The sequence below is a fragment of the Canis lupus genome, chromosome 3 (assembly GCF_048164855.1).
Source record: "Canis lupus baileyi chromosome 3, mCanLup2.hap1, whole genome shotgun sequence".
NCBI classification, from domain to species: Eukaryota; Metazoa; Chordata; class Mammalia; order Carnivora; family Canidae; genus Canis; species Canis lupus.
The window spans coordinates 52,764,819-52,779,423 of NC_132840.1; the positions used below are offsets into that span (position 1 = coordinate 52,764,819).

The window sequence follows — 14,605 nt, forward strand, 5'->3', positions numbered from 1 at the left end:
AGACACACGGGCAGAGGGAGAAGCAGATTCCCTGCGGGAAGCCCAATGCAGGACTCGATCCCAGGACCCCAGGATCACGCAGTGAGCCGAAAGCAGACGCTCAACCACTGAACCACCCAGGTGCCCAAGAATTGACACACATTTTGCTAAAGGATCTGGATTTTATTTATGTGATATAGCCTCCACCCTGTCTTGCATACCTGGGGCAAAGCAGCATTCAGCATCAGTCAAGGTGTCTTAGCAAGGGCTGCAGGAAGACATAAAGCACCGCTTTAGAAAGCCACCAAAGGGCCACTTGGAAAGGATTTTACAAAGCACAGAGCACATTCTCAGAGGACTACCTCCTTTTACCTTTGCTTGTTTACTCTGGGTTTGCATGTGTACTAACTGGATGCTTCCACTCAAAGACAATTTATTTACCTCGTGGACAGAAGTTTAAGATGACTCCATTTGGGCCATCAGAAATCATTCGAGCAGTTGGTGCTGGAGGGAAAACCCGCATCTAGTTTGGGCTTCATGCCAGGAGCCCAGAATTTGGGGTCTAGGATCTGTTCCACTACAGTGTGATTCCACAGACAGATGGAATGCAGTAAGAACAAATCAACACACCCCTGGGTCTTAGAGGTCAAGAGGAGAACGAATAGTCTTTCCCTCATTAAATTTTTATCCCATAACAGGAGAGCATAACCTCAATTTGCTTTTGTGCTTCCCATAATAAGCCTTCTTGTGAAGAGTGAATTCAAATGGGCAGTGAACATACCCACTTGACTTGCAGGCAGGTCTGTTTGTGTTCTGCACAAAATTGTGGAAAGGGACATTTCCGAGCCAGGAGTCAGCCTGTTCTATCCCATCAGTGTCCAAGATAGAGCTGAACAGACTCTCCAACACTTGGCTTCTGCAAAAGGGCCATAATCAGGCCTGCTCCTCAGGAGTGCAGACAGACACAGCAGTAAGGCCCCTAGATCCAAGAACGGCTCTTTTCCACCAACGTCAAACACGTTTCACAGCTGACCTGCCAAGAATGTGGATCCTGCTTCAAGATACACAGTCTGAGACAGCACACGGCAGCCAAAAGAGAGAATCTCCATTGAGCCTGCATTCTGGTATATCCCCTACAGATGGACAGTGTGTATACGGACTGGCAAGGATCCCAGCCCTTGGCCTCAAACTAAAAGTTCAGGATTACTTCAGAAGTAGATGAAAGAGATAAAGCAATGCTTCCAAATATGCCTTTGTTTTCCATGGGGATTTGGAAAGTGCAGTTGAGGGAGATTCTCAGGTCAATTCCTTTATGAGCAGTTTGACCAGGACAGGTCCTGTGACAACCATATATTCACCACAAAGAGCACATAGACACCCAGGCTAGGGGAATCGCCCTGGAGTTCATGTGTTTAAACCTTTCTCTGACCATATGTATGTCCTCTAGATCTGCTCTGTCAAAAGGAAGGGCAGCGTGGCATATAGAAAGAACACTACACCAAGAGTTAAGAAATTTAGAATTTCTGTGTGCTTGGAAAGTTTATTTTGTCTTGCTTAAAGTCAGTCTTCATATCCTTAAAACAAGGGGAGAGAGGGATAGTTCTGAACCAGAGGTGTCCCACAAATGTGATGTCCTCTAGTTTTTCCTGCCTCAAGGATCCAAGAATAGGCATTCCCAGCAGACTGCAAAATGTGGTGCAAAATGGCACTAATCCTCAGGCTGGCGGAAAGCCCACTGGGGGTGGCATCCAGACCTTGTGTGACAACGGTTAGTAGAAAATCATTTGGGTGGTAGGCGATGGGGATGGGAAGCACATTCTGGTCCTTCTCCCTGGGTGCCACGTTCCCTCTCCACTCCCAAACTAGAATACCTGCCAAAATGAGCTAAGAGAATGAGGATAAACTTAGTCTTAAGTGTTAATGTGGCTCACCACCCTCACCATCATCTAGATCTACCCTAAGTAGCCAAGGATTTGCTCCTGGGCTCCAGCATTCTTTGCTCCAGTGAAGCTTCTTGCTCACTGTTTCTAGATATGAACCTCCTGATTTCCATTTCTGGGCTTTCCCACATTAGACTTCACAAATCTGCAATGCCTACCATTTCCTTCACCAACGAAATAACAGAAATAAGCACGCCTACTTATGAAAAGAAAATGCACACCCATGTTAATAATCAGAAAAAAAAAGGTATTAAACATACAGGAATAGAAAACGCAAAGGCAAACACTATCTAACAAATTTCAAAATCACAATGAAATGAATCATTTTAGGGGCACCTGAGTGGCTGAGTTGGTTAAACGTCTGCTTTCAAGTCAGGTCATGATCTCAGGGTCCTGGGATCGAGTCCCACATCTGGCTCCCTGCTCAGCGAAGAGTCTGCTTCTCCCTCTCCCTCTGCCCCTCACCCCACTCATGGGCATGCTCTCTCAAATAAATAAATAAAATCTTTTAAAAAAAGAAATGAATCATTTTACTTTTCTGCATTACCCAAAATTCTGACAATATAAGATGTAGAAGATCATTATAGACAAGTAATTGAAAAAATTTTTGGAAAAGTTTCTTAAAAATTTATCTTCAGGGGCATCTGAATGGCTTAGTAGAGCATGTGACTCTTAATCTTGGGGTCATGAGTTCAAGCCCCACATTGGGTGTAGATTATTTAAATAAATAAAACCTTAAAAAATGTATCTCCAAAAAGACATTAGGTCCAGGTGGGTTTTTTTGAGTGGATTCTTTAGAACTTTCCTAGAAAAAAGAAAAGAAAAAAAGAATTGTTCAAACCCTAGAGAATGGAATTATGAATTACAAATTGCTTAGCAATTTAATTCCAAAGAATAGAAAAGAGAAAGGGGAAAATAGGAACATTACAATGGAGGAACCTAGCAAACACATCTCCACCAAGTGATGAGGGTTCATATTTCCAGGAGTGTCATGTACCCCAATTGGGGGAAATTCTTCAGGATACTCAGCCAGTACTCTTCTAAACTTCCAAGGCCATTAAAAACAAGAAATGACTGAAAAATTATCACAGAGCACAGAATAATCACAGACCACAACTCCGTGGGAGACACAAAAACTCACTGCAATGTGGTACCATGAATTAGAAAGAGATCCTGAAATAGAGAACATTAATGGAAAAAGGTAGAAATTCAAACCATGACTGTAGTTTAGTTAATAGTAAGATTTCATTTTTTTTTTTTTAAGTAGGCTCCATACTCAGTGTGGGGCAAGAACTCACAACCCTGAAATCAAAACCTGAACTAAGATCAAGAGTCAGATGCTCAACTAACTGAGCCACCCCCGTGTCCCAACAGTAAGGTTTCTTAATTTTGACAAATTCACCACATTAATGAAAGAAACTGGCTAACAGGCATACAGGAACTTTCTGTATTTTTATAACTGCTATGCAATCTAAAATTATTCCAAAACTAAAAATGTAAAGGAAACATTAAAGGGGGAAATGGTTATGATTATATCCATAGACATGGGGGAGATTGAGGAAGAACTTCTACAGGCTGTGGCTTAGGTGCTCAAGAGATCTAGGAGGTACAACTATGCTCTACAGAACTCTGATCCATGACTTCAAGGTAGCAACTAAAGATGGAGGTGCGTAGTGAGGGTTATGAGGATAAAAGCACCATTTGGGCTTCCCCTATTAAAGAATGAAAACTCAGGAACATCAGACCAACATCAGTTCCAGTTTAGGAACTCAACATCTAATTAGTTCTAGTAAGTGTTTTTTCTTTTTCTTCCTCTGCCAATTTTCATCAAGGCCAATCCCAAGTCACTTACAAAACGTGTATGATTTCTGGCATGCTCATATCAAAACTGACATCTTACAGGCCCCCAGGTGGAAAACTGCAGCACTCTTCTGCCTCTACTGGTGCCAAATGCACCTCTGCCACAACTCCCTAGCTATAACTGCTAACCTGTTTGCTCCCACACACACACCTGCTAGCAGAAGCTCGCTTTAACACATTCAGAGAATAATACCCTTTATCCTCTCCCGCAAGCCATGCGATCCCTCTAATTACAGCCAACTCATTTTTCACCATAATCACCAGCCACTAAGAATATAGTTGCTTGGTTCCTGCCAGAAACCCACATTCTGCTTCAGCACATACATTCAACTGTCAGAAAAAATTGTGAGAGACCGTTGAAATAAGCAAATGAGTTTTGTGAGCATCCTTTCAATCAAACACTAAGTACAGCTTCCACTCCCTTCTACAAGAATCTGTGCCATTCATGATCACAGAGCTATTGTACCACTTGTGTAAGTACAGCAAGTGATCCTTTACCATAGAAAAACAAATGAATTTTGTCCGCTAAAGATGCCCTTGAAGGGCAGGTGGGTGGCTCAGTTGGTTAAGTGTCCCACTCTTGATTTTGGCTCAGGTCATGGTCTCAGCGTTGTAAGATCAAGCCCTGCATTGGGCTCCTCACTCAGCAAGGAGTGTGCTTCTCTCCCTCTCCCTCAGCCCCTCCTCACTCTCTATTAAAAAAAAAAAGTTTTTTGTTTTTTTTTAAGATGCCCTTCAGTATTACTCTAGGTATAATAGCCAGTTTGGCACCTATTAGAAAATTTATTTTACTATTTCCCATGCTTACATACGTGTGTGCTCTGAATACCCTCCTGAGCTGATTTAGTGCTCTTATTGGTTTGTTACTCACCACAAGCTCGTGGCATGATGAGCAATGACCTTGAACTGAAGTATGACTTGACACACCATGCCCTTCATTCTAGGCACGCAGTTCAATAATTAGCCCCAAAGAAATTATAGAGGGCTCACCTGGATTAATCCTGTTTCCACTACAGTGTGTTCTCTGGTTTGCACTTATCAGCCTGAAGGAGCTGAGTTTCGTATCAAACATGTGATCCCTGTGCATCTTCTCAGCGTGGTAAGTCATGATGTTTCAACATGCAACATGCCCTGAAGTCTGCTGAGGTGAAGAGCGTCACCTCTTTCCTTCACAGCTACAGTCCATTTTCTTAGCTTCCATAATACAAATCCTCTGCTGACTCTAAAAATGTCAAAGATTATTTGAATGTCAAATTAGATATTTTTGACAGTGCTTTTTTTAAAGATTATATTTATTTATTTATTCATGAGAGACACAGAGAGAGAGAGGCAGAGACACAGGCAGAGGGAGAAGCAGGCTTCATGCAGGAAGCCTGACGTGGGACTCGATTCCGGGTCTCCAGGATCACGACCTGGACTGAAGGCGGCACTAAACCGCTGAGCCCCCCGGGCTGCCCCTAACGGTGCTTTTTGAGATACAACACATTCACATGCAAAAAGCTTCTGGGTCGGGGCCCCTGAGTGACTCAGTTGATTGACCATCCAACTCTTGATTTTGGCTGAGGTCATTATCTCAGGGTCGTGAGATTGAGCCCTGAGTGGGGCTCTGTGCCCAGTGTGGAGTCTGCTTGAGTTTCTCTCCCTCTCTCTCTGCCCCTTACCCTGCTAATGAATGCACTCTCTCTCATTCAAAGAAAAAAAAAGTTTCAGGATCCATTATATCTCAATATGCCTTTTCACTACTTTAGAAAACTCTCATAAATTTCATGTGATGTCCCTTTTGGATTTTGGCCTTTCCCCCAACTGTCTGATTTTTTTCAAGGAAAGATATACACTTCTTTCTTAAAGGCACCACCATCAGTGCCTGGGGAGCAATCACTCACACTGGGATGTCATCACCCCACCAGGCTCTGTCTTTTCAATCCAATGAGACTCCCCTAATTACAGAGGGGCAGAGCCTGTCTTTACAATCCAGTGAGACTCCCCTAACCTGTGACCTCTCACCTCCCTGAGTCTCAGTCCCCTCCTCTGTAAAACAGGGCTAACAGTAGTACAAACCTTATAGAAGTTCTCAGATGTTTAAATGAGTTAATATACATACCAGATACACAGCTAACTCTTTAATAAAAGGTTAACCATTCTCATAGGAACTGCCATATGATACAATACCTCTAACTTTCCCATTTGAGTTGATTTTCTCTTACTAGAAAGACAGGTCAATGCAGCAAAGGGAAATCTTCCCATAGGCTGTCCCTAAGACTTCTGTCCCTAAGACTGCTTCCTGGTTGAGTGAAAAATAAATAAATTTTGTAGCTAAGACACCTCCTGACTGAGGCTTACACTTTTCAATCAACTATTTTTAGCAGAAACTTATTGATGAATCTGCCGGCAAAGCTTATATTGAAGACAGTAAAAAAATGCAGCCCCAAAGTGACTCAGTCAGCTGCCCAGCATCCACATCTACCTTGAAGCTGCCAATTATACCCCTGATGTTTTTTCTGGAAGATTCTTCTTTTGTTTAATAACTCCAAGTCTGACTATTTCCCTTGGCTTTTTAATCAATACTATGTATTTCCAGCTAATCTACCCCTACCTGCCAAAATTATCATCTTTAGGACCTCATTTCTCATTTCAGGACCTCACAGGGTGCCCTGATGCCAGGGACACTGCTGCTGAACTCCCTGCTGGGGCTCTGGGTCAGGGCCACTCCTAGACCAAGCCTGTCCCTCCGCCAGGCTCTCCACTTGCCTGTCATCCTCCTCTCCTGGGCCCACCTTCTCCGACCTGCTTGTCTGCTCACATCTGCCTCTAGAATGCTTGTGGTGCTGTCCTCAGGCCCTTACCCATCCCCTTCCTCTCTACCTATGCATCCAACCAAATCCAATGCAAATGCAACAACTCTCCAAACCAAATGCAACAACTCTCCCAGAAAGGGCAATGGGACTGAGGCAGACAGGAGGAACAGATGATACAAACAATTTGTTTTATCTTCTCTACTCATAACACTTCTGACACCAAATGCACGGGAGATCTCCCCATATCAACCAAGTCTCCTACTCTCCAGACACCAGCTGCGTGCCCAACGATTCAATTCATTTCTGACACTGACTATCCAGAATGAGCATGGACCCCCCAGGTCAATGGCATGACCCTGCAAGACTGCACCCCTCCCCCAACTCCGGATGCTGGCATAAGTCCCAGGTTGTCACCTATATTTAATGGCTGGCTATAAAATCAGCATTTCCTTGACTCCACCCTCAAGTTTGATAATTTGCTAGAGCAGCTCACAGAACTCAGGGAAACACTTATGTTAATGAACAGTCAGATGAAAAGGGTGAAGTGTGGAAGGGTCCTGAGCATAGGAGCTTCTAGCTCATGCCATTGGGGTGTAGCACATGGATGCATTCACCAACCCCAAGATCTCTGGAGCCTGGAGTTTAGGGATTTCTTAAAATGGAGGCTTCATCATGTAGGCAGGATCCATTATTGACTCAATCTGCAGTGCCTCTTCCCTCCCAGGATGACAGGGGTGAGGATGAAAGTCCTAAGCTTCAAATCATGGCTTGATCATCCTAGTGACCAGACCCCACCCTTAAGGCATCCAGGAGCCCACCCGGAGTCACCTCCTTAGAACAAAAGTCACTCCCAAGACATTCCAAGGGGTTTAGGAGCTCTGTATCAGGAACCAGGGTCAAAGACCAGATATCAGAACCAAAGATGCTCCCTAGCACCACATCACTCCAGAAATTGCCAGAGTTTTAGGAGCTCTGTGTCCGGGGGCAGAGACCAAAAATGTGTATTTCTTATTATGTCACAGAGGGTCAGCAACTGAGGCAGACTTCAGTGTAAGTTGTAAAAGAGCAGAGAAAAGATCCAGGCCACACAGCAAGGATCAACAGCCTGGGGGCTGAGGCCAAGAGAGAGACACCAACCATTTCAGCACTGACCCTAGAAGCACAGATCATGTGGTCATCATCAGTCATTAAGGTGGGGAACTCTTTCTATGGAATGTGTTCTGGTTGAGAACCGGGTGATGGATGGCAGGTCTGTGTGTTGGGTCAAGAGTCTACTTCAGAGGGGCAGAGCTCTGTCTTTACAACCCAATGAGACACCCCATCACCCACTAAATATTCCTTTCCTGTGTGCACAGAGCACTTTGGTTACTCTTCTAGGACATTTTATTGTACTGGGATATGCTATTTTTTCCTTCATCTGTCTAGGATTCTGTGAAAAAAAGAGACTACATTTTTGCTTACTTGGCCCCGTCAGTGAAAAATTCACTTAGCTGCAAGTGATAGAAAAGATGATTACAGTAGTTTGAGAAGTAGATGTTAATTTTCCTCATGTAATAAGAAGTCTGGAGGTAGGTGACCTGGGGGAGTTACTTGAATCCACCCTTCTGGCGACCTGCATTCTTTTTCTATCTTTGTTTTTTATCAACCTTAGCATCTTGACCTTTGTCCTCATGCTATGATCTCAGGGTCACCAAGTGGCCACTGTACCTCCAACCTTCCAGGCCAAAAGGCCTCTCTCTCTCTCTCTGTTAATCAAGAAAGTAGAAGATTTTCCAGAAGTCTCAGCAAGAAGGTATCTAGTCCTATCTCATTAGCTAGAACTCTGGGTTAAGGCTATCCCTAGACCAAGTGGTAGCCAAGGGGACGAAGATCATGGGTCACTTTGAGACCTGGAATGAGGCTCCCCTGCCATGACTCAGAATTGGTTTTATCCAACCATAATTCTGAATTTTACATCTTGGGACTGGATCCTGCCCTTTCTGAGATCAAATGATCTCTACCACCATGCATCCAAGTGGGACAGCTAACATTTATTATGTACTCACTACATGTCAGAGGTGGTTCTCAAGCAGTGACATGAATTCCTATGTCACCCTCACAATGACTCTCTGCAGGTCAATACTATCATTAATCCCTTCTTGCAAAGGAAAGAAATGGAGGTGCAGACATGCAGAGCAACTCCCCCAGGCTGGGCCACAGACCTAGGAATAGAAAGAACCCAGGCCAAGTGACTGGAGAGATGGTGCTTGTAGCTACTGTGCCCCACCACCCTTCATCCTCTCTCCCATGTGGCTCAGGGATCCATAAAGCTGGTTGAATGAATGAATGACTAATGAATCAATGGATATGCCTTTTCTCAGAAGAACCTCTAAGGTGCAAGGGGCTCCCAATGCTGTTTGAAGTCACTGTTCCCCATTCGTCTTCTTAACGGGGTCAGAGTGTTATTACATGCACAGGATTTATGTCAGTTCATTGTGCTCTGGGGGAGAACAAAAAATCTTGACTCTCTTGCTGGGTTTCCTGCATAATAGGAATGAAGAAAAAAGGAGTCTGCAGAAGTCTGAGCTTTATCAGCAGACTGAAGTAAAACAACTGTACTTACATGCACGACGTGGGCCAAAAAAATGAACAAAATGCAAAGCATGTCCAGACCTCAGCCGAATCCTTGAAAATTCTAGTAGCATGTCCCAGGCCCCATTGGAAAAGGAGGGGAGAGGGGACATGGGGTCATCGGAGATCAGAGAACTGAGTTTACAGACACTGTCCCAGCACAGGACAAACTCACAAGCTATAGATGTAGGATGCCAGACTTCCAAAGGACAATTGAGCGATCCTGCCAAACATCTCGATATTTTGTCTACCCGGTGCAAACATCTAGACTGTGAAGGACTGATTGAATTGTTCTGGTTTCACATCGAGATTTGGCACGACAGCAGATATAGTACAGTCTTCCTAAGAACTCCCAGAAAACACTCAGACTCTGCCTCTAAATGGGGACCCAGGACCAGTCTATGCATCCATCATTCAGTTTGATAGATATAAATAAATATGCAGTGAATTTCTTCTCCTGTAGGGTTGCCAGGTTTAGCAAATGTAAATGCAAGATGCCCTGTTCAATTAGAATTTCAGATAAACGGTGAATGGATATTTAGTATAAGTATGTCCCAAAAGGCTGGCTGGCTTGCTTGTTTTTTGTTTTGTTTTGTTTTGTTTTTGTTTTGTTTTGCAAATGCAGAAAACCAGATACACACAGCTGAGATGATCTAAATTCTTCTTTGGTGTAAATGACTTTTTACATGAAGATGAAAGGATGAAGGCCATTATGGGACCGTGATGTTCACTACAGCCTGGATTCAGCAGTGAGGTTGACCAGGTCTTCTGTCCATTTCAAAGAAATGTGGCTAGAAAGTGGCACAGCCACAACTCCCAACTGGATGTTCAGATTCTATGTCAAGGGCTGAACCCATTCCACCTCATTTCTGCTCACTTCCCTACAGGACAAGTAATGCCTTGAATATGTGACCACACGTGGCAGCTGACATCTGTACAGGCAAATGGCCACATGCAAGAAGCATTCACAACAGGGTAGTCGGGACAAGACCACAGGTACTTGGGGCACAGCTTGGCAGCTGAGCCAGGGAGGAGGTGCCCAGCAGGTACTTCCCAAGGACAACAGTGGGGCAGAGTGGGCTGTCAGAAGCACGCTGGCTCTGGGCAACTGCTTTCCACCGAAATAATTTTAACTTCTTAAAATCCAACTAGAGGCGAGAAAACACTCGACTCTTCACATCCTACAAGGTCCTCCTTGCTAGGAGAAGAGGGTGCGTTGGAAAGCATTATTCCCCCCAGGAAGCAGAATGCAGAGTCCAGCACAGGGCCCGTGTGTGTGTGTGTGCGTGTGCGTGTGCGTGTGTGTGTGTGTTAAATAGCCATGGACACCTGCATCACCTTCCTTGGGTCTTCCAGGCCCAAGTGCATCCCCTGGCTTAGAGGAGGAGCCACTGAGGTTGGCCAGTGGAGCAGAGCAATGCTCTCCCTCTGATAAGGAAGCACAGAGAGCCCACACACACACACACCGCCCCAAAGGAGGAGGCCCACCTTGGGGCTGAGATTAACCCTGAGAGCTGAGCTGGGAGGAGCGAGCTATTCTGGGAGTCTGATAAGGACAGGATTTTCCATTTTCTCAGTGTGAGCAGAAGCCAGGCCCCAGGTTTGAAAGTCCTCATACTTACCCATTGTTTCCTGTGCGATTAGATTTCATCACGAGAGAATTGTGTTACTTTCATTCAAAAGCCAGGTGGGGATGGCACCATGTCTGGTTTCTGCCCGCCCCTCATGGGGACATTTGCTGAGCATGCCCTGTGCATTGGACGCTGTGGCACCCTAGTGCATCCTCATGACACCCTCCCAGAGGGTGCAATGGACACAATGAAGCAGGAACCGCTCCCCCCTTCACCCCCACCCACAGTCCATGCCCCTCCTGCACGGGAGAGAAGAAACGGGCTTCTCCGAGTGCTGGGGAGAGCAGGATGGAGCACACTATGGGTCCCACCTGCTCAGGGATCTCGGCACACCCTGGAAACAGGAGGAGATTGGTGGGGGAGAATGAGGGGAACCAGCCTGTAGCTCCTTCAGAATGCACACGTAGGTCAGTGGACGGCAGGCAGGGTGCCTGCTTTCCGCATTAGCAAATCGTGGCCGTGAAAGCAAATGACATTCTCCCAAGAGGCCCACACCCTACAGAGAGCATTCTATTTCTATCATTTCTTTTTTTCCCCACTCTGGGTGAGTTTTGTGCACCCAGTTTATCCCTCCAGCCGCAGTGGTCTTGTTTTCCATTCCTGGAATATGCCAAATGCATTGCTGCCCAGGAACAACTGGCCTTGCAGCTCCCTTGGCCTTGAACACTCTGCCCAGATAGTTCAGAACGGTCACCTCTAGTCCTCTGAGTATCAGTGGCCTCCTCGGTGAGCCGTCCAGAAGCATCTATATTAAGGCACCAAAACACCCTGAGTCTCTCTCCATCTCATCCCGTAGTTTCATCCGTAGCATGCTCCACTCTCTGATCTTACTCTGGTAATTGATTTTATATTATTGCTTATTGACTGTCTGTCTTCACTCCTCAACTGGAACATAACTTCCGCTGGGAGGGAGTTGGTCTGTCTTGTCATCACTATGTCCCCAGTGCCTTGAACAGTGTATGGCACCAAGATGGCACTCGATAATTGTTAACTCAATGCTGTTTAATGAATGAGTAACTGAATACAAATACCCAGCTCCACCCACAAAAAAAAAAAAAAAAAAAAAAAAAAAGGAGGGGAAGAAGGAAGCACCCACAGTGATGGAGGTGCTGTTTTGGAAAGCAAAGAGCAGCTTTTCACCCTCAAAACATGACAAAAAGACAGGCAAGTGGTGATGGGGGCTCTTGGAAGACACCTGTGGGGAGCACAGGATGGGCAATCCCGGGAGGCCGGGCCCAGGAGTGGAAGGGGAAGACAGGAAGGATGGAAGGAGCCATCACTCCATCGAGAAGGATAGGACGGATTCTGTCCCCGTGGGCTGGGGGGCCGACCACCTGAGCCCAAGCACAGGTGGAAGCTAAGAGTCAGGAAGGCCAATGGCCACAGGAAAATTGGGTCCTCCTGGCACAGCCACTTGAACGTGGAAGCCAAAACCCAAATGTGCACTATGTCCCATATCTGCCAGTGGATTCTTCCTCCCCTTCTCTCTCCAGTCCTGGCCAAATATGACCCGTTGCTCTGAGCTCTGGAGACACAGGCTCCGCGTGAGTAGGAACATAGCAGCTATTAAAAACAAAGAGGTTCACTGTGACCAGGAATGCCATTTTCGCTGTGCAAATGCACCCCAGACATCACTCTGCAGCAGCTCTCTCTGACCGGGATCTGTGTCATTCTCCATGGAGTCCCGCCTGATTTACACCCCTAGGCCATCAGACACGGATGTCCCCCACCACCACCACCCCGAATGCATTATCCCCCTCGGAGCTATTTTTCTTTCAGGAGGTATGTCTCCACTCCTAGACTCGTATCATCATAGGATAAGCACTTCAATGCGTTAAAAAGCAAAGAGAAGAAAATATCGGAAATTTCAATGAGGGAGAAAAAAATGTTTGGAATCTTGGAAATACCACATGAGCTACCTACAGGTGGTGAGTGACTGCCACGGAATATGACTTGCATACAGAAGGAGCAGCTAGTTAATACAAATGAATCCAATGAGCAGGAGGTGGTCGCTGGGCACAGGCCAAAAGCCTGAACACCCCTGGCAGGGCCTGCTGCCCCTGCCACCTGTCCTAGAATAGTGGCTACCCCAGGAACACGTCCTGGCCCCGCCTCTCACTCCTCCCTGCTTCCCCATGACTGTGGCCCATCCCCCGACTGTCACACTGATGACTCACACATAAGCCTTGAACCCAGGCTCTGCTTCCAGGGCCCTGCAAGCTGAGACACCCAGGAAGGAGGAAAGGTTCCAGCTGGCTATCCTTGGGCACATCACCTCCTCCCTTCCCTGGCACCATTGTGTCCCCACGTCCTCCGGGCTTCCAGATCAGCATCCCAGTGCAGAATGTCCACCAGCACACAAGTCCCCATCACCAGCCCAGCTCTGTGTTTTCTGTTCCCAAAGTCATTTTTTTTTCTGCATCAATCCATTCTGTCTTCTTTGTCTTAGCGTCTAGTTGCTGCTGTAACCAATGACTTGGGCTCTGTGGCTCAAAACAACCAGAATGTACTATCTTATGGCTGCAGAAGTCAGAAGTCCAAAATGGGTTTCCTTGGACCAAAATAAAAGCGTCAGCAGTGCCATGCGACCTCCAGGGGCTTTAGGGGAGAATGTGTTTCCTTGTCCCTTCCTGGTTCTAGAGGGTTCTGAAGTCCTTGGCTAAAGTCCCTTCCAGAAGTTAAAACATCCCCAACCTCTGTTTCTGTTGTCACATTTTTTCTGGCCTTCCTGCCTCTCACTCTTCTTCCATCTCTAAGGACCCCTGTGATTACATCAGGCATATTTGAGTAATCCAAAATAAATGTAGCTCAACATCCTTAATCTCAGCTGCAAAAATCTCTAAGCCCCAGGAATTAACATATTCACACACTCCTGAGACTAGGACTTGGACATATTTTTTTTTTTTTTTTTTTTTTTAAAGATTTTATTTATTTATTCATAGAGACACAGCTAGAGAGAGAGACAGAGACACAGGCAGAGGGAGAAGCAGGCTCCATGCAAGGAGCCTGACGCGGAACTCGATGCCAGGTCTCCAGGATCAGGCCCTGGGCTGAAGGCAGCGCTAAACCGCTGAGCCACCCGGGCTGCCCACAAGAACCCTCCTTAAGAACTTAGAACCCAGTGGTTAGATTTCAACATATTAATTGCCACGCAATTCAAATTCATCTTTTTAGGGAGCAGCTTCTGGGGACTATCCCATTCCAGAAAACTAACAATATGTTATTTCTTTATATATTTGCAGGAATTGAGATTTCCTAATCTCCATTTTGCTCTCCTCAGGTTAAAACAGCTCTCAAGATCAAGACTCTTCACCTCAGGAGCGCCTGGGTGGCTCAGTTGGTTAAGTGTCTGCCTTTGATTCAGGTTGTGATCTGAGTCCTGAGATCGGGTCCGCTCCCTGCTCACTGCTTGTGCTCTCTCTCTCTCTCTCTCTCTGTCAAATAAAGAAAACCTTAAAAAAAAAAAAAAAAGACATTTCACCTCAGATCTCTTATTTTCTTCTCTTGCTGCAATGGAATTGAAAAACAGCCACCACCTCCTTATGCATAAACATTTTTCCTACATGTAAAAGTCATGCCCAGAATCACAGAGTTTAGGGCTCGAAGTCCCCATATGGATTGTATAGTTCATCTCCTTCATGTCTCAGAGGAGCAAATGGAAGCCCAGAGGAGAGAGGGTCTTCTTCCCCCAAATCAAGCTACTAAGTGAGTCGTCTGCTTTTGGAATCCTCTCCTCAAGGAGAAATAGTCCAAATTCTGTTCATGTTTTTTTGTTTGTTTGTTTTGCCCA

General features: G+C 45.7%; 1 long non-coding RNA gene across 1 annotated transcript; it reads left to right on the plus strand.

Annotated features, from left to right (window-relative positions):
* Nucleotides 1-7,628: 7,628 nt before the first annotated feature.
* On the plus strand, nt 7,629-14,248 carry LOC140630603 (uncharacterized). The gene is made up of 3 exons (XR_012028358.1): nt 7,629-7,766; nt 10,072-10,180; nt 14,096-14,248. It is a non-coding gene; the product is annotated as an uncharacterized lncRNA (long non-coding RNA).
* Nucleotides 14,249-14,605: the final 357 nt, after the last annotated feature.